Consider the following 22,121-nt stretch of genomic DNA (forward strand, 5'->3'; position numbering starts at 1 on the left):
AGGAGTCCATTTAACACATTTTAGTAACAGTGGAACAAAAAACTTGGGAATAACCACACATAAACAGAAGGAAGAACAGCTTCAGTTTGCCTTCATCATCCTCTCCCCTAGGTTGGCTCTGCTCGCTGAGTGCCTGGAAGGAACTTTCAGCTAGAAAGAATCCCCCTGGCTGGGAAAGGGAAGGTAGGATGAACAACCAGCTCCCCCAAGGTTTTGGAGCACTACAGGAAGGATCTGCCTGAGTTTCACCCCACCCAGAGACAGGCAAAACTGAGGGGCAGAGCCTGGATAGGAACAAAGAACAAGAGCAGGGATTAATATAAGCCATACTGGGAGCAACCATGGTTCTCAGTGACCTGCTCTGAATAGGATCCCAGCAGCTTTTGTCCCTGAAAAAACCAATGGCCTATTTGTGTTTTGGGTGTTGAGTTGTATAAGTTCTTTGTATATTTTGGATATTAACCTTTTATCAGACTTGTCATTTGGAAATATCTCCCATTCAGTAGGTTGCCTTTTAGTTTTGACTGTTTTCTTTTTTTTTTTAAAAAAGATTTTATTTATTTATTCATGAGAGACACACAGAGAGAGGCAGAGACACAGGCAGAGGGAGAAGCAGGCTCCCTGTGGAGAGCCAGATGCGGGACTTGATCCCCAGACCTCGGGATCACAACCTGAGCTAAAGACAGACGTTCAACCACTGAGTCACCCAGGTGCCCCTTGTTGACTGTTTCCTTCACTGTGCAGAAGCTTTTTATTTTGATGTAGACCTAATAGTTTATTTTTGCTTTTGTTTCCCTTGTTTCATGAGATGTAACTAGAAAAACATTGCTATGGCTGATGTCAGAGAAATTACTGCCTTCATTCTCTTCTAGGACTTTCATGGTTTCAGGTCTCAAATTTAGGTCCTTAATCCATTTCGGGTTTATTTTTGTGTATGATGATGTAAAAAAGTGGTCAAGTTTCATTCTCAACTTCCAAAAAACATAATCCAATTAAAAATGGGCAGAAGAATTGAACAGACATTTCTCCAAAGACATCATCCAGATGGCCAACAGACACATGAGAAGATGCCAATAGGACTAATTATCAAGGAAATGCAAATCAAAATCACAATGAGCTATCATCTCATACCTGTTGGAATGGCTAAAATCAAAGAGGCAAGAAATAATAAGTGTTGGTGAAAATGTGGAGAAAAAGGAACTCTCATGCACTGTTGGAAACGCAAACTGCTGCAGCTACTGTGGGAAACACTATGGAGGTTCCTCAAAAAAGTAAAAATAGAACTACTCTATGATCCAGGAATCACACTACTAGGTATTTACCCAAAGGTAAAACAAAACCTAAAACATGGCAGTGGCTTTAGGACCAAGCTACATGCAACACTGGAAGCGCTCTGAAGAGAGAGCTAATAATAAAGCTTGAAGGCCTTCAAGAAAGCTTTTGGTACACATTTAACAGAAGGTTAGGATAATGCTATTGAAGCTGAAGGAAAGGGAATCCTTCCATATAGTGGGATAAAGTTTAGCAGCATTGTTGCCTGTGATGACATGGAAAAAATCATATATATAATGCAATGGGGTTTTTACCTAAGGAGATTTCCAGGCAGAATGTTCTAAATGCCTACTGTTTTAAGTGCATATGACAGAGACAGATGGATTTTTTTTTAAAAGCAATTGTTTAATATTCAGCATCAATTTATCCTAGGGTAGACTGCAAAGTGTGTCCCCTCCCACCAAATTGCAAGATTTCGCCAATTTATAGAGGTAAAAACCTGAAGAACCTACATGGAAATAGATACTAAGGTGGATGGAATATAATGAATCAAACAAAATTCGTACAGACGTACTGTGTCAAGATTCTTGATTTAATATATTGAGTGGCTAGTAGTAGCTCTAAGAGTTCAGTTGGATGACTGAAATCCAGGCCCAAATGTGGACTCCACCACATGAAGGTGAAATTCTACTTTGCTTGGGATACCAAGAGGAAAGTATCCACAGGCTTAAGGAGGCCAGATGTTAAAGATTTATCATGTAAGGCGTGCTTAACCACTCCTCAAGTGTACTTTCCAGGAGCATCCTGAGAACATTTTTGACCAATTTCTGTATGAAATGCATTCATGAGGGGAGCTCTGGCATCCCTGAAGAGTCCTGTGGTGGCTATTCTCTGTAAATCAAGAGTGAGAGTAGACACTGCTGCCAATGAACTGGGCTGAGTTAAATGGGAGAAATGACATCCAAGGATGGGAGAGGCCAAGTGACAGCACTTAACCACTAGAAGAAGGTGGATATGTACCAGACTAACAATCCTTGGATATCATTCATAAATATAACACATCCTATATTACCAGATTATGTTTTGAAAAGCTTTAGAATCCATACATATTTTATATTTTTCCCCACTCTTTTACTTCACATCCTCAGTCATTCTTACTTTCAAGATTACTAGAGATACACATTCATTCTTTCTCTACCTCTGTTCAACAGTTGCTCCTCCCTATACCTCAATCTAGTTTTTCTCTAATAGTTCCAATTTCTTAATTAGAAAAAAAATTAAATCAGAAAATACGCGCCCACTATCTGAAAAACCCACATAGTATAAAGTATATATGGAAAAAAATCATGCAAAAAAGTTTGATGTGACCTGTAAGGACAATTAATGGGAGACTGTCTTCAAATATGGATATTTCAAATATGAATATTGATTCAGAAGCAAAATTTCCGAATTTTGACTGTATTAGTTAAAGCATTTACAAATCGTTTGGAATTTTGATCTAAAATAAAGGTTAAACTTAACAGAGAGAAAAATAATTGGGTTAATAAAATCAATGTAACTGCAAGAAAGATGTCTGGATTAACAAAACAATCCTTTATAACTGTCAACACACTCATAAATACACGAACGTAAACAAACCATTTAACTAAAATAGAGGGGTAAGATGAAAAGATTATAATCTAGGGCAGCCCAGGTGGCTCAGCGGTTTAGCACTGCCTTCAGCCCAGGGTGTGATCCTGGAGACCCAGGATCCAGTCCCACGTTGGGCTCCCTGCATGGAGCCTGCTTCTCCCTCTGCCTGTGTGTGTGTGTGTGTGTGTGTGTGTGTGTGTGTGCGTGTCTCATGAATAAATAAATAAAATCTTTTAAAAAAAAAAGATCATAATCTAAATTCACTTAATACTTGCCATCCTGGAATACTGTATTTTGTTCCAGAGAAATATTAAACTAGAATTTTCTCAGAGGAGAGAGACCAGGGAGGGAAGATAAACTATATTCTAAAAAAACAAAACAACAACAACAAAAAAAACACAGTTGAAAACACTGAGACACATTCCAGTGGGTTGTAGAAAACAGTGGGAGCAAGTCAGAGAACTTTAAATATTGGAAAAGCTTGTAAAACAATTCTTGGAAGGGTTTCTTCGAGGTACGTATGAAAAGCATCTGAATTAAAAAAAATAAGTTCTTAATAAGTGCAGCTTTAAATGCTGAAAAGAATTTTAAGAATTGTAGAAATCAGAATCAGGACTAATTAAGTTGAAAAGAAGGTAGATTTCTAATTTCCTAGCAATTTTAGCTATCAAAAATGAAATACAGTACCTTGTGATGTAGTGAAATTGCCAATGTAAGTGTTTTAAGTTGAGGCTGGATGACTACCTTCTTAGATATTGTTAAAGGAAATTCTGTCTTGGGTGGGAGTCCAGGCTATGAAACCTCAAATGGCACATTCAGCTCCAGGGCAATGACTCACATTTGCCTTATGCTAACCAGACAACTTTCTTTCTTGGCAACTTATGTGACCCATAATGTCACATTCCCCATTTTTTTTTTTTTTTAAGTAAGTACCATGTGGATCATAGGCAGTTCATTATGGGAAAAAACTACCATCAAGCACAGGATTACTCAGTTTTAGAGGACTTCAAAATCAAAATATAAACAAGTCATTTCTTTTGTAGCTGAGACCATATCACATATTCATTACAAATCCTTTTATAAAAATTTTAATGGGGGAATCCCTGGGTGGCTCAATGGTTTAGCTCCTGCATTTGGCCCAGGGCATGATCCTGGAGACCGGGGATCAAGTCCTACATGGGGCTCCCTGCATGGAGCCTGCTTCTCCCTCTGCCTGTGTGTCTCTGCCTCTCTCTCTGTAGTCTCTCATGAATTAATAAAATCTTTAAAAAAAATTAAAAAAAAAGAATTTTAATGGGGACGGGGGAAAGGAAATATGCTATGAGACAGGTTTTGGTGTGTGGACTTCTAATTACATATAGTAATATAGTATGATAAGAACAGAAAATAATGAAAATTAACTAGAAGAGCAAAAATGGAAAATAATTTAAGTATAAATTGCTTTTACATACTTATGTACAAAAGCAGACTTATGAGTAGGAACTATTATTAATTATGTCAACACTTAGTATAGTCTTTTAAAATTCTAGCCAATCTTCTTTTAATTGACTTTGCTTTTTTTTAAGATTTTATTCATTTATTAATGTGAGACACAAAGAGAGAGAGAGAGAGAGAGAGAGAGAGGCAGAGACACAGGCAGAGGAAGAAGCAGGCTCCATGCAGGGAGCCAGACGTGGGACTCAATCCTGGGTCTCCAGGATCACACCCTGGACTGAAGGCGGTGCTAAACTGCTGAGCCACCCGGGCTGCCCAAACTTTAGTCAATCTAATGGAAGTGTAGTGACATTTCACTGTGGTTTAATCTCTATTTCTCTGAGTACTAATGATGTCACACTTCTTTTTCCTGTGTTACTTGGCCATTAGTATAACTTCTTTGATGAAAAGTCTATACAAATCTTCTGTCCATTTTTTTTAATTAAGTTGTTTCATATTATTGAATTGTAAAACTTCTTTATTTATTCTGGGTGCAACTCCTTTGTCTGATGTATGTGTTACAAGTATTTTTTCCCAATCTGTGGTTTCCCTTTGTTTTCTTAATGGTATCTTTAGAAGATCAAACATTTTTAACTTTAATGAAGTCTAATTTATCACTTTTTAACTTTTACATTGCATGTTTTTTTGGTCTCACACAATTAACCTATTTGGTGTATGTGTGTGCACATGCACGTAAGGTTATACAGTTTTACATGCAGTTCATAGCTCAGCAGTATATGACAACAGTAAGGTTTTCAACATTGTAGCTACCTTTCCTTGAATAGAGCCTGCAATTTCTCAGGTTCTACTTAAAAGTAAAGCCACTATTTTATATCATTTTTCTAAAGGGGTATTTGTGGTTTCCATGGGAACATATACATCAGTAATAAGACATTTAAAATGTTTCAAACAAATACATTTACATGGCATCTCTTTTAATAAACAGGATTGATAGCCTAAATAATTACTGCCTGCCAAACATCTGAAATTGAGACTATTACCTTTTGTAACTGCCAATGAATTTAAAATAAGAATCATTATAAAGCTAAGTATTTCCTTTTAAAGACATTTAACAATTCTCATTCTTCCAAAGTTACTTATGTGTATGAAATATTCTGTAGTTAGCAAGTTTTGCATCTCATCTAATGTTCATTGTAGTTAAAGCTGCTGTAAAGATATCATTTTAAAGCTTTAGGTATCTGTGTGAACAGTCAGTTATAATTGTAAACCAACCATAAAACAATGTATAATTTACAGTTACAAAAGAAAATCTTTTTTTTTTAAAGGCAAAAAATATTTTAAAGTAATATTTGCTTACATCAAACTGCTCTTCAATAGAGACTCAATAATATCTGGAAATGCCAAAGGACCTTGAAATCAAACTCAATGAAAAAATGTATAGAATAGAGTTGGTTACCTCTCATGTATGTGCTTTTAGTAACTCATTAGCTAACTAATAAATATATGAATATTACACTCAGAATCACGTTAAGATAGAACACTGGTCCCAAATAACACTAATGTTATTTTTTAATCTACCAGCTATATCATTTTCTTAGGGGGAAAAAGAATCAAGAAAAAGGACTAGGAGGGGTCTTAAAATTAAACTTTAGTCCCAATGCAGAAATGCCTCCTATAACATACAACAAAAGACAACAGCTGAGTCCTTGAAATAAGGAAATATATATGACTTTCCTAACTTTTCAGTTAGGAAATATATATGACTTCTTCAGGTATCAGGTCCATTACCATATAGATCTAATTATTGGAAAGATACTTACAATAATTATTCAAATCTACATTAGTATCACTTTCTAATCCTAGTTCTGTTGTCTAAAACTACAAAGAAAAATTATACTCCCAAAGTCAACTGAATAGGAAATAATCATGGCGTTGAGCTATGTGGAAAAACAAAACAAAAGCAACTATGTAATCACAGAAATGTTAAATGAATTTGGGGCCAAGGACTGCAGATTATTTTGAACTAAAAACAATCAAGGCCCAAAAGATTCAAGAAGAAAACTTTGCCTTCCCATTCCTACCCCCTCACCACCACCACCAAATGCCTACAGGAATTTAGATAGAAAGATAACTATGACCATAAATATGGAAGGTAACTACATTATAACAGGAACCAGGTATGGCAGATAGGGAAGTCCTAGCAAGGCCTGTTTGATCAAAGTCCTCAAGTTCCAATTTTTCTAAGTGGCCCAACAAATGTTTGTTTACCAAACATTTACTCTTTTTCATCTTCCGGTGAATTGCTTTTCTTCCCTTTGAAGTCCCAGACCCTTCCTGCTTAGTTGAGAATGATATGTAAACCTTATGTTACCTGTCTTTGTAATTTCATGTTTGCATGGATTCCCAGCACATACAAAATTAAATTTGATTTTCTCCTGTTAATCTCAAGTCAATTTAATCTTAGTCCAGCTAGAAGAACATTGAAAGGTAAATTAAAATTTGTCCTCTTCAAATTCAAGCTGGATCTCAAAAAACAAGTAGACCTAAAGAATTCATCATAAGGAATGATCCTGTGTTACACATGCATTTGCTAGCAATCAGCACACAAAGATAAAGAATGCAAGGTGTTTGTAAATATAGAAATGAAAAAAAAATAAAAAAATAAATATAGAAATGATTTTAAGAGTACTAATAATTTTTTAAAAAAATACTTGTAAGGCATCAATGATTCAAACTAAAGTGCCACTCCAGATAAGTTCCCTATCCCTCCCCCAACAACATCTTATTCTCAATAATAAGATGTTGTTTACACTGAAATAGAAGATTAAACTTTTAATTCACATGTCCAAAGAAACATATGCCACTTTGGGGGTTATTTCTTTTTCGAATCATATTCTTAAATAGCAAGCAATATATTTTAAAAACAAAAAACAAAAAATGTGGAGTCAACAATAGGCTAATTGCTTATCCTGCACATATTTCTAATTAAGCAAATACTAGTAAGGCAAACAAAAGGAGATTACATAAAACTGTACATAAAACTGAGGGAACAAACATCTTGGTTAAAAATATGTGCCAAAGAATCAACAAAATAAATTTGGAATCATACCAAAACCAAACTTAACCAAACTGGTGGTGAAAACATGTCTCTGAGGAAAGAAAGTGGTAATCCTATTTACTATCATGCCCAGGAACAGAAAATTTGCACTATGGTAGCTTGTAACTATGGAAGGTTATCTGATAAGTTGCCAAAACAGACTGGGTGAAAGATTCCCATACTCATATAAGTAACCAGAATAATTTAGTGGCTCTAGGTCAAATAACTAAGGTTAATTCACCCAAGGATAAACTGTAGTCTTGACTACCCAAAACAAATTCTTTTGAATGTTTTTCCATTACGTTTTTTTTTTTTTTAATTTCTTAATTTTTGGCATTTTAAAGACTTCTAAAACAACAAGCATCTTGAATTTTATTCAGTATTTCTAACTGATTTGTGTTAGTAGCATTTTTTTAAAATTAGGGCCTGTGTTTTATCAGTTTTTTTTTTTAACCAATGAACTTTAGAAAATTTAAATTAGCTCATTCAAACATGCCTTCTTCAACTTTAAAAGGTTTCAAACATAAATTTTATTTTAATGAAAATGTTCATTCTAATTTTATCTAAGATATCTGAATAGAATCAAAAACAATCAAAAGTATGTTAAGTATCTGGGGGTGCTTGGGTGGCTCAGTTGGTCGAATGACTCTTGATTTTGGCTCAGGTCATGATCTCAAGGTCATGACATGGAGCCCCACATGGAGCCCTGCATTGGGCTCTGTGCTCAGTGGGGAGTTTGCTCAAGATTCTTACTCTCCTTCTGCCCCTCTTCCACCCCGTATGTGCCCAGGATCACGACCTGAGCCAAAGGCAGACACTCAACCATTGAGCTACCCAGGTGCCCGTGAACTGGAACTGGTTTTATATGAAGTGATCAATTACTCAAGTTATGATTTTTCCTAAAAATATCTTATGCTGTCTTCTAGTACAGGGGCTGAAGGTAGGGACCCTAGGATTGGCATGTGGATTATTTTAAGCTGAAGGCTATCAAGAACCTGTGGGCTCAAGGGAAACATCTGACTCTCCCTTGACTATATATAGAATCCAAATTGTACAGTCTTCCCAGAATAAGGGTTATTACCAGAGATAAATTTTATCTGAATAATCCATCTATATGGAAGGGCAAATATCTGTTTACCAAACATCAACTCTTTTTCATCTGCCTGTAAATTACACTGCTTCCCTTTAAGTCACAGGCCCCTATCCCCTTCTCCTTAGTTTAGAATAACATATATACTTCATTTTGCCTATTCTTGGAACTTCCATGTTTGTGAGAATTCCCTGGACGTACACAATCAAATTTTATTTTCTCCTGTTAACCTGTCTCATGTCAATCTGATTCTTAGTCCAGCTACAAGGATCTGTGAGGAGGCAGGATTGCTTGCTCCCTAGTTACTCCACCATTTTATGAAACAATAAACATATTAAATAGATGATATAATTCAAAGCAAAAAAAAAAAACTGGAATCCAAATTAACCTCCATTTCTTAAAGTTCTCCAAATAAGAGCACTGTCTCCAATTACACTTTGGAAAGTGCAAGTGCTTTTACCATAGCTCACACGAATACATTTTATTCTAAATTAAATACTCTTTTCAGCTTAGGAAGATTTTTTTTTTTACATTTTTTTAAAATGTAAAAGCCATTTTGACTATGGGAAGAAAGTACTTTGAATTTTAATGATCAGAAATGGAGAAGGAGGCTGTTAAAAAACTGGGTAATAATATAATAACAGAAGTCAGATGTACTAGGGCGATCTCTCAGACAAACAGCAGTGTCGATACTGGGGAAGGCGCACTTAATGTACATACTGACATTGGAGCACAAATATGTGAAATCAAGACCTTCCTGGAAATGCTGGGATAAAAGATTGCTATGCCAATACCTAGGGGAGTTTTGATAATTATCAATAGCCTGAGAGAGTCTCCCATAGTATTTTCATATCAATAGGGAGCAAGAGATACTAGTACATTAATCTCTATTATTAACCTCTATTACTATTCTCCGTTGGGAAATTAAGCACCGTGGTGGGCATCCAGACCCCACTAGCACTGCACATGATACAATATGAAGGTAGCTGCCTAAAATGACTCTCCATTTAGGTCAGCTTGATTTAACCAAGGACTCTATAATTGAATCTACTTTAAAGGAAGAGTCTAAATAAAGGGGAAAAAAGTCACTCAGCAATGCTTACCATAATTTCCTGAATGAATGAATGAACATTTTAAGTTTAGACATACGGGTAACATTTAACTTAAATAATATATTATTTACATTATTCTCTCAAAAGTACATATGGGACCTTTACCCGTTTCTTGTTTGTAACTTATCAAAAGAACTTGAGAGGGACGCCTGGGTGGCTCAGCGGCTGAGCATCTGCCTCCAGCTCAGGGCCTGATTCCCGCCCAGGGGTCAAGTCCCACGTCAGGCTCCCTGCATGGAGCCTGCTTCTCCCTCTGCCTGTGTCTCTGCCTCTCTCTGTGTGTCTCTCATAAACAAATAAAATCTTAAAAAAAAAAAAAAATTGGCCAGGACTAAAATCAAGACTAGCCAAATTCAAAGAAAAATTAGACCGATAATGTCCACATAAAATTTAATTCACAAATAATGAAAAAGTCTATTCTCTGAAAACAATTTGGTTGCTTTGTTCTGAACATTTAAAATAACTCAGTTCTCTGTTTAGGCTTCTCCACTTAAAAAGGAATCACTTCCAGGGTGCCAAGGTGGCTCAGTCAGTCAAGCAATTGCCTTTGGCTGAGGTCATGATCCTGGGGTCACGGGATCGAGCCCCTGCCTCAGGTTCCCTGCTCAGTGGGGAGTCTGCTTGTCTCCCTCTGCCGCTCCCCCTGAATCGTGTGAGGCATGTGTGGGCGCTCTCATAAATAAATAAAATCTTAAAAAAGAAATCACTTCCAATAAAGGAAACTATGGCCTTTTAAATAAAGACAACTATTAGGTCCTCTAAAATTTGGGAGAAAATTTCACTGTACTCAGCTTACTGCATTTAACTTCAATAGTTCCTCTACTTCTACTTACTCATGAGTCAATCAAAAGTCACCCCTAATTAAGACTTATAGTTCCCTGATGGCAGTATGAATTTAACACAGGTCTCAAATAAACCACTCAAGATTTCATGTTCTGATTGTATCTCAAGTATGAATAGTTTAAATTTAATTCTTATAAACCAAGGAAAAAAGCACAATTTAAGTAAATTAATGGTTAGGATAATACCTTTCTGCCTGAGTTCTAAGTAGCTTTGAGCCATTAAAAGTTGGTTTCCCCAAAGTTTAGCATTACATCAGACTTAATTCTTCAGACTTTAACATGGTTTATGAGGTGCTTTAAAAATATTTTGGTGGTAACACTAGGAAGTTGAGGTTCATTTCTAGTTATTATGAATTAATAGTGAGGATTCTTTGGAAATGATATTATAGATTGATATCTTGTTATATATCTTGCTCAAAAACAATGATAGACTGGCTATAGATTTCCAAGCTGTTTGAAATAAATTTTCTAGGTATTACACAGGCAGAAGGATGACACTGTATATAAATTCTGATATCTTCCCTGTTCCCCCCAAATTCCTAGAATTATCCTCAGCTAGCTTTGGAGATTATGATTTCATAAACAATTTTATTATCACTGCAACTCAATAATTACTGAGTAGCCTCTATACAGAGCAGTTTATGAGATCTCAAGAGAGGTTACAAAGGCAATAGCTAGTCATGGTTTTTAATTCTAAAGGGCAGAAAAGTAGGAAAATGGGAGAACCACATATATACATATTTAACTATAAATAGTGAGTATGTAATTTTTATGAGCTAGTTCTTAAAACTCAGTGCTAAGGATCAGAAAGGAAGAAAGAAGATGACATGTTTATAACAGAACCACGTGGAATTATACTATAAAGTTTTATGAAAAAGTGTGAATTAAATGTTCTCTCTGGATTGTTCAGAATATCTTAAAAGGCCAACCTTTTAATTCTGTTATTTTAATCATTTTTTTTGGGGGGTATTGTGTATTGGTAACTAGAACAAAGTTCTTTTGGATCATTTAAACTGCATAAAATAGTATTAGAAATAGGTGTAAGGGTACTACTGCATACTTCAGGGTTTCTTTTTTTGTTTTTGGTTTGGGTTTTTTTTTTTTTTTTTAATTTTTCTTCCCTTTCTTAATAGAGTCCTAACTCATTCAGGCAGTTCAGCTACAAATCAGAAAAAAACAGCAATGGGAATTGAGGTCAGAAGTTTTCAACTCCTTCCAAAAAATCACATAATCAATGAATGTACTGATGCTGGTAATACCATTAAAAATACTGAAATGCAATTAAACTCAGAATCTTTATCACTTAAAAATCAACAGTCCAGGTTTCCCAGATCAGTGCTGATTTATCTACAGTAAGTCTAAAATAAACTTTCTTAGAGTATTTTCTACACTTTACAAGTCAAAATAACTCGATCTCAATATTCTTAATTATAGTAATATTGTTAGATTCCATTTGATTCTACTAAAAATAAATTAACAAATAACTCTAAAACATTTTTCCTTCATGGGCCTCTTATGTCCTATTTTAAAATTTTTATCAAGCATCTTCTCTATGATAATTACTATTTGAAACAGGTGAATAGAACATATAAAAAGATAGTGGCTACTTAGGTGCTATCGGCCACAAAACACTATTAGAAGAGGCAAGTCTCCCTAATTTCCGTATTTCTCCGATGAGGTGAGAATTACTTACACTATGTAGATATCCATGCTAGATACTGAAGGAACGCTAGTGACCAAGGAAAACTAGTGTCTTTAAATTAACTCAATAAATTTTGTAATTGGTGATGAAGTTTATACAGGAAAAATAAAGAAAATAATGTCTCATTAAAATATTTTAACTGTTTTAATAACATTTAACAAAAATAGGTACTACCTCCCCTACCCTATGAGAGAGAATGCATGGTATCACATTGTCATCATATGAGTGACTTCATCAAAATGAACTTTTGCTCTTCAAAATCTGTTGAGAATGACAAGCAAGAGAATGGCAGAAAATATTTCCAAATCACATGTCTGACAAACGACTTGTATCCAACATATCTTATTCCCACTCAGGCTGCTAAAATAAATTACCATGCACTAAGTGGTTTGTTTGTTTGTTTATTTATTTATACTAAGTGGTTTAAAGAACATTAATTTCACACAGTTCTGGAGGCTGTTTAAGATTTTGGTTCTTAGTGAAGGCCCTCTTCCTGGTTTTCAGATGGCTATTTTCTTTTATCCTCACATAGCAGAGACAGAGAAAGAAACAATCTCCCCTGTCTCTTCTTATGAGGGCACTAATCCCATCACGAGGGTTCCACCCTCATTACCTAAAACCTCCCAAAGGCTCCACCCTCTAAATACAATCACACTGGGGGTTAAGGTTTCAACATAATGAATTTTGGAAAGATGCAAACATGAAGTCCATAACAAAGAACTCTCAAAATTCAACAACAAGAAAACAACCCAATAAAAAAAGAGCAAATATTTGAATAGAGGCTTCTCCAAAATAGTTAAATGGATGACAAATCAGCAAGTAAAAAAAATGTTCCACACATGAGTAACTAGGGAAAAGATACAAATTAAAAATCATAATGAAGTATAACCACACACCTATTAGAATATCTGACATTTTAAAAGGCTGATAACAAATGGGGGTGCTGGTACAGAGGAATTCATACAAAGTCCATGGGAACACAAATGACAAAACCGCTTAGGATGACAATTTGGCATTTTCTTAAAAAGTTACACCTTTTAAGTTGTATTTACCATATGACACATCTATTCCATAAAGAGATGTTTACCCAAGAGAGATAAAAACATGTATTTACACAAAAACTTATACACAAATGTTCATAGCAGCATTGCTTATAATAGTCAAGAAATGGAAACAGTATCAATGTCCATCAACAGGTAAATGTAAATAAAATGTAGCATGTCTACAAGGTATACCTATCTAAAAGGAACAAATTACTGACTAACACAACATGAAGGAATCAAAGATCAAAACCATGATGTGGAGTGAAAGAAGTGACACCAAAAAAAAAAAAAAGAACATATTGTATGATTCTATTATATACAATTTGAGAACATGTAAATTAATATAGAAAGAAAGTAGATCAGTGGTTGGGTCTCTAGGGATGTAGAAACGGAGCAGGGGAATCAGGAGAGGGGAAGACTACAAAGGGGCATCAGGAAACTTTTGAAAATGATGGATATATGCATTTTTTTTTATTGTGGTGATGTTTTTCCAGTGTATGTATATGTACATATGTATTTTTGTGTATTATGTGAAAAATGTATCGACTTCACACTTTAAATATATGCAATCTGTTATATACCAATTAGAAAGTAAATAAAGTTATTTTTAAAAAAGGAAAAGAGATGTCATCATAGGCATTTGTCTATTCATCACCAAAATGTAAGCTCCATAAACACAATAATTTTTTCATTTGTCTTATTAACTAGGTATTCTCAGTACTGGCACATAAGAAGTACTTAACTTGGTTTGATAAATGATGGAGAAAAAATAAAATTGAACTAATGATCAAAAATGTAGACAACATACCTTTTAATTTCCTTTTAAGCCTTACTAAATTTATAATAAAAATATCAATAATTTCCAAAAGAAATACATGCTGAGTTTTCATGAATCAAAGTACTATGAGTTTTATTCTGAAATAATTTTTTTAAATATTGTATTTATTTATTCATGAGAGACACAGAGGGAGAAAGAGGCAGAGACACAGGGAGAGGGAGAAGCAGGCTCCATGCAAGGAGCCCAATGCAGGACTTGATCATGGGACCCCAGGATCACTCTGAGCTGAAGACAGACGCTAAACCGCTGAGCCACCCAGGGATCCCCACTTCAGAAATAATTTCACCACTTAATCTCTTTAACATTTTTATTAAGAATTACATAGTTTCTTTTTAAATAATAACATCGAACACATAGTACCTACTATGTGTCAGGCATGTTGTAAGGTTCTATGTTGAAAGGATGTAACCTATGGTAATTAATCACTATAAAACTTTATAAAGTAGGTTTATCTTTTTCTCTTTTATAAGATTGATTAGTAAAGATATCAATCCCTTATACTTAAATGTTGCATCTATATTTCATTTGAATATATTATTTTAATGTTAATTGCTAAATCATTATTTCATCCAAGCTTTGTTGATCACAAAACTTTTTCCCTCCACAGAGCAGAACAAGGCCCTACAATTCTTTGACTTCTGTTCTCAATAATTGCCACTCCCTATTAATTGGAGACAATATGCAAGATGTAAACTTTTTTGCTACTCGAGGGCAAAGTCATGCTAGAAATACTCAGCATTCATTTATTTGAAAATAATCCATTCAGTCACATAGTTCTAATTTGGATGAAAAATGTTAATTCTTCTGTCGTCTTTCTCTCTCCCTTCTCCCTGACCTTAAAGCCTATAACTAGGGTAGCATCTGGATAGATGTTAAAATATTTAGATCCTGGGACAAAACCAGACTCTGGATGATAACAAATGAAAGCAGCTTATCTAACAAGTATTATTGGAAAATGGCAGTGATGTGTTGCATCTGAAAGATGAATTTTGAAAGGAAATAATGCAAATGTATAAAACTATATAGTAGTGGTAGGCAGACAGGTTCAAGAATGAAATACGGTGTGATTGGTAACAATTAAGATACCTGGAGGACATATCTCTAGCTCTAGAACTTCCTAAATGAGTAGGACCATCATGTTTCCAAAACCACATTGTTCGATAACATTTGAGTTCTAGTCATAACAGTATTTCATCTATCTTATTTTATAAAAACAGTCAGTGTAAATATATGACTCATCTTACTAAACTTTCTGCACCACAAATTTAGATATCAAGAAGGAATGTATATACTATTCATGCTGGAATTTGAAAAGTTTCATTAACTACTTATAAAACATTTAAATGGTCATAATTTTGTTCAAGAAATAAGCACACATAAGGGACGCCTGGGTGGCTCAGCTTGTTGAGCGTCTGCCTTCAGCTCAGGGCGTGATCCCCAGTCTGGGGATCCAGTCCCACATGGAGCTCCCTGTGGGGAGCCTGTTTCTCCGTTGGCCTATGTCTCTGCCTTCCTTTGTCTCTCATGAATAAATAAATAATATCTTAAAAAAAAAAGCACAGACAAGAATGAGAGCTTGCAGGAAAAAAAATGGCTCTATTAAACTCTTGAAAAGATGCTAAAACTCACTAATAATGAGATAGCAAAATTATAATTTTATACACACACATATAATTTCTTTTTACCTATCAGGTTACCAAGAATCAAGTAGAATACACATGCTGTTAGTAAGGATGTGGAGGAAGAGGCACTTTCAATCATTACTCATAGGAGTGCAAAATAGCACTATAGAGGACAATTTGACTGAATCTATCAAAAGTATAAACACATTTATTATTTGATACAGCAAGAGCAAATCTAAAAATTTATACTGAAGACTGTACTTGCATACATGCAAAATATCACTGCAGCTATTCACTGCAGCGTTACTGGTTTATTAAAATATTTTGACATGGGGCACCTGGGTGGCTCAGGGTTGAGCATCTGCCTTTGGCTCAGGGCATGATCCCGGGGTCCTGGGATCGAATTCCACATCTGGCTCCCCGCAGGGAGCCTGCTTCTCCCTCTGCCTGTGTCTCTGCCTCTGTGTGTGTCTCATGAATAAATAAAAATCCTTTTTTTTAATAAATAAAAATCTTTAAAAAAGTATTTTGACATTATAAACTACATATAGTTACATTTTATACAAGAAAAAATGAAATGTATGCATGTTTCCTTTCTATGCTTAAATAAACCATTTTAAGACAAACAAGAAATTTATAAAAGTCCCTCTGCCTGTGTCTCTGCCTCTCTCTCTCTCTCTGCATCTCTATGAATAAATAAATAAATAAAAATAAAAAATCTTAAAGGGCAGCCCCGGTGGCGCAGCGGTTTAGCGCCGCTTGCAGCCAGGGCGTGATCCTGGAGACCCTGGATCGAGTCCCACGTCGGGCTCTCTGCATGGAGTCTGCTTCTCCCTCTACCTGTGTCTCTGCCTCTCTCTCTCTCTCGCTCTCTCTGCATCTCTATGAATAAATAAATAAATAATAAAAAAATTTATAAAAGTGATTTTCTGTAGGGGTGTTAGGCATAGGGTAAACAGGAATGGAAACGGGAGGGAGACTTTAGAAAATACCCTCTTTTATATTGTTTTGTATATAATATCTTACTCAAAAAATATGTAGAAACACTCTTCTTTTACAACACTCTGCCACAAGCATTTACAAAAATTTACTGAATAATGTGATATGTCATAGTGAAATATTGAGGGGAAAAAAAATCTTAATTTTCCCAGATAGTAAATTCTGATGAAGTACTGTCACAATCAATATGACTGATTAACAATATTCTAGTCCAGTAATTCAGGTTTTCAACTGATCTCTATTTTCTTATGCTAAAAGGTCACTGTCAGAGGGGAGAAAAGGTACTTCAGAAAAATTAGAAACTACAGAAAAATAGAACATAAAACATAATATTCACAGAGAAGTCTAATATATAATCATTGTTAATATTTTAGAATATTGCTATACAGTCTTTGCTCCCTTTTTTTTTTTAAAGATTTTATTTATTTACTTGAGAGAGGGAGAGAACAGGAGAGGGAGAAGCAGACCCCCTTCTCCTCTCTCTACCCCTGAGTAGGACCCTGGGATCATGACCTGAGCCAAACGGAGATGCTTAGCTGACTGAGCCACCCAGGCGCCTCATTCCCTCTGTTCTGTTTCATACATGATATATTGATATCAGGTATAAGATATACTGAAACATAGTTATGGGAGAGATATTTTAGAATAAACAATGTACACATGATCACAGACTGAAAAGAATATAAAGAGGGGTTTAATTTTTTTCACTTATTCATTCAAAAATGTTTTGTTAGATAACTACAATGTGCCAAGCACAGTGTTCTACACTAAGATTATAGTACTAAGTGAGGGACAGATGATCCTTGCCTTCACATCACATAAGGTTTACAGCAGAGGTTCTCAAACACAGGGCATCAGGATCCCTTTATACTTTACAATATTGAGAACCCAAAGTACTTTCATTTATATGAGTAACAGCTAACTATATTTATTCTATTAAATGTTAAAACTAAGAAGCTTTTAAAATATTTAATTTATAAACAGAATAATAGGATACAAATAGCATCTTTTACATGAAAAAATAACCATGTTTTCCGAAATGACAATTAGTGAGGAGTGGCATTTTATTTTATTTTTTTACATTTTTGCAAATCCTTTTACTATCTGAGTCAAAAGAAGAAAGTCTGATTTTTTATACTTGCTACAGCATTCAATCTGCTACAATAGGTTGTTTGGTTGAAATACATGAAGAAAACATGGCCTCACACAAACACATTGCTAGAAAAGGGAGAGACACTTCAAAACTGCTTTCAGAAAATTAAGAAAATTCTCCTTTGCTACTGTACCAAAACTTAACAAGTGTACGTTTCTTTTGGGCGCTAGTTGCTCTCTGAAAACATATCAATGAACTTTTCATACTGTCTTACATGGAAATCCATGCATTTATCTTATATTTTGAATGGATATTTTACCCATGCATGATAGGACCAGTATACACTGCTCATTTGGCAATCATTGGTTCACTAAGTTATGCAGTTATTACAAACACTGGTACTTCTCGTTATTCAACATAAAAAAAGAATATTCATTAATTTGCCCACCAATGTCGATCCCATGATTGCAGATAGAGGTTTTATAAAAATTATAATTTTTACTTGGAACCTCAAATTTTTTTGTTGGCAACAAATACTGTCAGTTATTTGCCCTAAGTGACAGATTCAGTTCACTGATTTGTGAGAAAATGTCTGCAAAATTACTCAAGTCTAAATGGCATAGTCTATTAGTTATTCTTTTAAGCAAAAATGGTGTTCCACAAAAAAGGCAGCTAAGTTCAGCTTAGAATTCAGTCACACAAGCATTTTATGCATATATCTCACCTAATCATACAGAATTTTAAGACACACATACACATATTTACATATACAAGTGTTTTAAATCATGAAAACTGATCTGTGTATTCCAACACCTGAAATACTGTTCATAAAACATTTTCAAGGTTGCTAAAAATTAACAAATTTACCAAAAATCATCTGATATATGGTTACTTCTGTAAAATGGGTACCAAGGAGGAAAAAAATCTCAAATTAAGAGATTGGGAAGCTTTTAATAATATGTTAGCATTGTGCAAATAACTTCAAGAACCACACTCTCTACAGTATTACTGCTTGACTGAAATTCCTGCTATGACCCTCAAAGGCAAGTTAACAATATCTATTTCATGGAATCTACTAGACTTGACTTCCCACCAAGAATAAATGCTATCTGAGGCTGAACCAGAATCAGACTATATTTGTTATATATATTTTTCCTGCAAATGTTCCCTTGATCATTTTAGTTGATCTGGGAAATATTTTTTCGCATTGGAGTATACAACTCTCTCTATACAATTATTACAAATGTAGGCTACAATATAGCATTATTCATAGAATGCAAAGTATTGCTCAAAATTTTAATTCAAAGAAATTTTGTGTTCAGTATTTCATACTGGATTTGAATCTGAATGAGATAAAGAAACCCCCTACAACTGTAAGCAACATGGGCCACTCTGAAAAATACTGGTCTCTAATAGAGCGGGAAAGCAATTTCTACAGTAGTATGTATTCTATGATCACATTTGTGTGTTAAAAAAACAAACAAACAAACAAACAAAAAAACAGCTATCCGGTATGCCTGGGTGGCTCAGCGGTCGAGTGTCTGCCTTCAACGCAGGGTGTGATCCTGGGGTCCTGGGATCAAGTCCCGCATCAGGCCCCCTTTGGGAGGCCTGCTTCTCCCTCTGCCCATCTCTCTGCCTCTCTCTGTCTCTCATAAATAAATAAAATCTTAAAAAAAAAAAACCTATTTGTAGATATAAATATGGATGACACACACATGAAAGTAAATTCATGGAAAAAAGTGTGAGAGAATATTGAAATTCGTAACAGTGGTGATCACTGGAGAAGGAAATTGTGTATTTGGTGATGGAGTAATGAAACAGGACTTTCACAGCTAACTATAAATTTCTGTAGTTTTGATTTTTTGTTGTTGTTCCAAGAATATGCTTATAGATCACCTAGATGTTAATAAAACATAACAAACAGGTAAAAAAATATTTTAATGTCATTAGTTAGTATCTGTTTCCTAAATGAAGATTCAAATTTTGTATAGATTACCTAATCGTGACAAGCTGGTGGTATTTCTTAATTAATATTTGCCTTCAGGCAAGAACTTCCTTTTTATTTCCCTCATACTTATGCATGCCTCCATGCATCTTCTCTGCAGTATGGTAATAGCTCCCACTCAAGGAAACTGCCTCTTCACAATATTAGGCCTCATTCTCCTAATTTACGTTGAAAGGGAAACTTCTCAGGGATGAGTGTTGGCAACATTACCACAAAAACAAGAGTCACACAAGGTGGACAAATGTGGGTAGTGAGGAGGTGCTTGTTCTTGTGGTTTCCCAAGGGTAGAACACTGATGAGTAGAACTAGTGGGATGCTTCTTCCTTAAAGCCACTGGAGGCACCTGGGAGCATGGCCTAGTGACCTTCTCATTTTAGGAGGGCTGAAGGCTAATGATTTCAGGCAGAAATTACCACATCACTTTAAAGATGACAAGTTATCTAGTGAAGTGGAACATTACAAAGGCATTTAGTATTAAAACATGCTATCATTGCACAAAACTAATCAGATAGTAATTACATACTTACATATTTTCTCGGTAACCATGACACAGTTCTGTGTATTTTACATTTTGACATCACAACATTAATTAAAACACAAACAGCCATATAATTAACACATGAAATTATAATCTATGAATCATAACAAATTATCTTACAGATAGATAATGATTTTAGCCCTATTATTATTATTATTATTATTATTATTTTGAGGGATATAGCATGAGCAAGTATGTGCACGTAAGCTGGGAGGCCAGGGGGTAGGTGAGGGAGAAAGAGAATCTTAAGTAGGCTCCACGCCCAGGGCAGAGCCTGAAGTGGGGCTTGATCTCACGATCCTGAGATCATGACTTGAGCCCAAATCAAGAGTCAGGTACTTAACTGAGCCACCCAGGCGCCCTTAGCCTAACTTATTCTTAAAAGCTTTATAGAATTAGGAATTATTTCACCTCCAACTCAAGTTCTGTCTTAAGCAAAATGACAGCAAATAGCTAACCCTCAGCAATATTTTCTAAAACCAGTTTATAGCTAGAAGAATCACATTTTCACCTGCTTAATTTCAAGAAGAAAAAGTCACAATGTTACTAAATGGTTTCTGACTCCCAAAGTCCAATGTTTGTTATTCATTGCTGGTGTTCTCCTCTCAATTTTCTTTCTCATCTTTCCATTACTTTTCCACATGGTTCTTCATATCCACTCAGGTTTATACTTTTGGGTATGCAATTTACTACAAATTATTCTAATCAACAACTGAGTAATTGCATTAAATGCATCATAACTCCTACCTCCAAAACCCAGGGAGCCTTCCCTAACTCCAAAGATACTAGGAATTGTCGTTTTTAGCTCTGTCAACTCAAATCACCCAAGAAAAATCTTCCTTTTGCGTTTATTTGATAGCAAATACATTTATAACATCATATTTTTTAAACTAAAACCAAGGACACATGATGATCTAAACCAAGTAATTTTTTCTCAGTTTATAAGATTTTATAAATATATGATCTAAAGATATTAAATAAGTTACACAATCAATTAGTTTTACAAACAAGAATGAAATTATATGCAGTTAGTGTCATACTAGAAAATTACCACAACATTCTAAGAAAATTCTCAAAACTGAATCTAAAAATCCTGATTAATTGCTAGCTTTGTGGAGGGAGAAAGATAAGTTTCTTTCTGCAGGGTTAACAATAGCTCTAGGTAAATATTTTGTTGACAGTTCACACTACTTGTCAAGTTCATTCACTTGCCAAAAGTGATATGAAACTATACTCTTTCTGTGAAAATAAGGGGTCTGAAAAGAATGGCATGCCTTCACCCCTAAGACACCAAACTTATGTAAGACAACAAAGCTGGTGCCACCTGGCAATGAGTGCAGATGCCAGAGAATGTTCATTCCTGCCCCAGGTTCAGGCAGTAGACTGACTATATGGCCAACCAAGATAGAGAAGCTGAGAACATCCTGACAGATATATTCCCTTGGAGTTTTTCCACCAAATTAAATTAATTGGCGGGAAAATAATTAGCCTTATTTGAGCTGAAGATACAAAACATATCTTGGGAGAAAAATATTATAGAATATTCCTACAGATTAAAAAAAAACAATATATGGTTAGAGCCCCAAAAGGTAACATGGATGTTAGAGGGAAAAACCAAAACCAAAACTACTAATGCTAGGAATGAAAGTATTCAAATATTCCAATGGTTTCAACTTTCCAAAGGAAAGCATATTAATCTAGGTATAGAATATGAGATAGAAACATTTACTTCTTTCACATGAATTATTATAAACTGATATCAAAAGAAAATTTAAAAGTTATCATAAATGTAATATAGG

General features: G+C 34.9%; 1 protein-coding gene across 1 annotated transcript in view; it reads right to left on the reverse strand.

The window, feature by feature from the left end:
- The window catches only part of NECTIN3 (nectin cell adhesion molecule 3), a 117,055-nt gene that overhangs the window by 22,088 nt on the left and 72,846 nt on the right, over positions 1 to 22,121 (reverse strand). The window lies entirely within an intron of this gene.

The sequence above is a fragment of the Nyctereutes procyonoides genome, unplaced genomic scaffold (genome assembly GCF_905146905.1).
Source record: "Nyctereutes procyonoides isolate TBG_1078 unplaced genomic scaffold, NYPRO_anot_genome, whole genome shotgun sequence".
Classification (NCBI taxonomy): domain Eukaryota; kingdom Metazoa; phylum Chordata; class Mammalia; order Carnivora; family Canidae; genus Nyctereutes; species Nyctereutes procyonoides.